The sequence below is a fragment of the Nycticebus coucang genome, chromosome 13 (assembly GCF_027406575.1).
Source record: "Nycticebus coucang isolate mNycCou1 chromosome 13, mNycCou1.pri, whole genome shotgun sequence".
NCBI classification, from domain to species: Eukaryota; Metazoa; Chordata; class Mammalia; order Primates; family Lorisidae; genus Nycticebus; species Nycticebus coucang.
Genome location: NC_069792.1, coordinates 34802008 through 34804301, shown reverse-complemented (window position 1 = coordinate 34804301; position 2294 = coordinate 34802008). Strand labels below are relative to the sequence as shown.

The 2294-nt window shown below is 33.8% G+C and overlaps 1 long non-coding RNA gene across 1 annotated transcript in view; it reads right to left on the bottom strand.

Annotated features, from left to right (window-relative positions):
- LOC128563207 (uncharacterized) overlaps positions 1 to 2294 on the bottom strand; it is a 147599-nt gene that overhangs the window by 20010 nt on the left and 125295 nt on the right. The gene's annotated exons all lie outside the window — the stretch shown is intronic.

The window sequence follows — 2294 nt, the reverse complement described above, 5'->3', positions numbered from 1 at the left end:
TGTCATGAATAACATTTAAAAATAAAAGTATAATTGATCTTTATATTATTAAAAGTTATAGTTTAAATTACTTCTAGGCGTTTGTGTTTGATTACAAATGTTTGAAACTTGAGGTTGTAATTGAATGTAAATTTTTACTTTTTGCCTATAGCTTTTCCACGTTTTAGAAACACTTTTAAAAAAAGTGTTGTCCCATAGGTGGCTTTTACATTTTTTTATTCCAAATACAACTGAATATTTTGTGGCTGAATTTTATTTTTTAGATATTGAAAAAGGGCGATTGGTGAATTATCCCACAATATTTGAAAATCGTTCTTTAATGGGACTTCTTAGGCCTAACATGTATATGTTGTAGGCAAAGTATATTATCTTTCTGTATGTGTATGCACATAGAAAAATACATACACGTGAACATCCTATCTCCCCCTTTTAAACAAAATTGTGTTCATTCTAAGATATAATTTTTTTATAAAGCACTCTTTAACTTTATTATGAATTACTAGCTATTACTAGAAATGGTTTACAATGTCAGCCTGTGATACGTGTCTTTATAACTCAGTTATCCTTAACTTCAAGATCTAGTCTAGAGCCTAAGATACCAAATTTAGAGAAAGAAAAGAAAGAAGGAAGGAAGGAAGGAAGCAAGAAGGAAGGAAGGAAGAAGGAAGGAAGCAAGAAGGAAGGAAGGAAGGAAGAAAGGAAGGAAGGAAGGAAGGAAGGAAGGAAAGAGAGAGAAAGAAAGAAAGAAAGAAAGAAAGAAAGAAAGAAAGAAAGAAAGAAAGAAAGAAAGAAAGAGAAAGAAAGAAAGAAAGAAAGAAAGAAAGAAAGAAAGAAAGAAAGAAAGAAAGAAAGGAAGAAAGAAAGAAAAAGAAAGAAAGAAATAAAGAGGAGAGAGAGAAAGAAAGAGAAATTTAAAACCATTCCCTTTTGCCTCAGGTCCCTATCTTTACCCTGCCTTATTTGGAAGAAATAAGTATTTTTGTTGTTATCTAATTAATACATATACACACTTTAAAATTTCAAATAATACTATAGAACTCAGAGTGAAAATAACATTTTCTTATTCCATTCTATCCACCCCTGAGTCCCTCTCCCCAAGCCCTGTCAGCAGCTATTTCTGGTATTTATCTTCATTGTTTTAAAGTAGTAATCTCCAACCTTTTTGGCACTGGGGACCAGTTTCAAGGAAAGCAATTTTCCCCTGGATTAGGGGCTAGGGAAGTGGATGGGCAGAGCTCAGATCAGGTGGTGATGTGAGTGATGGGTGTGGCTGTAAATACAGATGAAGCTGCTTTCCAATGGCCAGGTTCTTAAGTTTCGTGGAAGATAATTTTTCCAAATGAGTGTGGAGGTGGAGCTCTGCAGCCTGGCTCATAACAGGTCATGGACCAGTACTCGAGTTGGGGGCTGCAGTTTTAAGGGGCAGTGATGTTCTACTACATCTTTATTTATTGTTCTTATCCATTCTCTATTAACTTGCTATTATGGAGGAAGACTCCCATGAGTCACCTTTCTTTCCTTCCTTACATCTTTCTACTATAGTATATATACATTTTGTTGTTAAAATAATATCCATTGTTTAACTTATGACTTTTATTTGCTGGTTAGCTAAAAATTAGTGTATCATGATTAAAGTTTCTTTCCTATGCAAAGTTTTGTTCTTTCTGAAATTAACAGGTGTCTCATAGAATTATAAAACTTTTTTTTTTTTTCTATTTGTTCACACTCAGGTATTCTGTTCTATTAGTACTATTTATTTTGTCTCTGGAGAAAGACCTTTTGCAACCTTTTCCCTTTTCTTCTGGGTTAGTTTCTGGCTAGGTGTGGGGCATAGTCCTTCAAGGCTCCCCTTTGCTTCCCTTATGTTGAATCTTCTGTGTTCTGGCCTTGTTCTGGACTCTTTGGTGAACCCATCTCTTGGGTGCTTTGTGTGAAAAGGTACTAGGGAAATAAAATTTTGTGACTTTTCCATGCGAGAAATTGTCTTACTTCATCTATAGTTCAGCTACATCCAGAAAAACAGAATTCTAGGTTGAAATTAATTTTTTTTCAGAATATTTAAAGCACTGCTTCATTCTCTTTACCTTTCAGTGTTGCTAATGGAAAGGTGATCGGTTGGTCAATTCAGAATACTCTTCCTCTGGAAGATTTTCTTTTTATTTTTAGAGGTTTCTAATTTCCCTATGATAAGCATTCTTTTATGCCTTTTTAATTCTTTGTGTTATTTCTTTTTCATTCCTGAAATTCCTCAAGTCTTTAGTGTTTCCTTTCTTTGACAATTTCCCTTTTTCCTT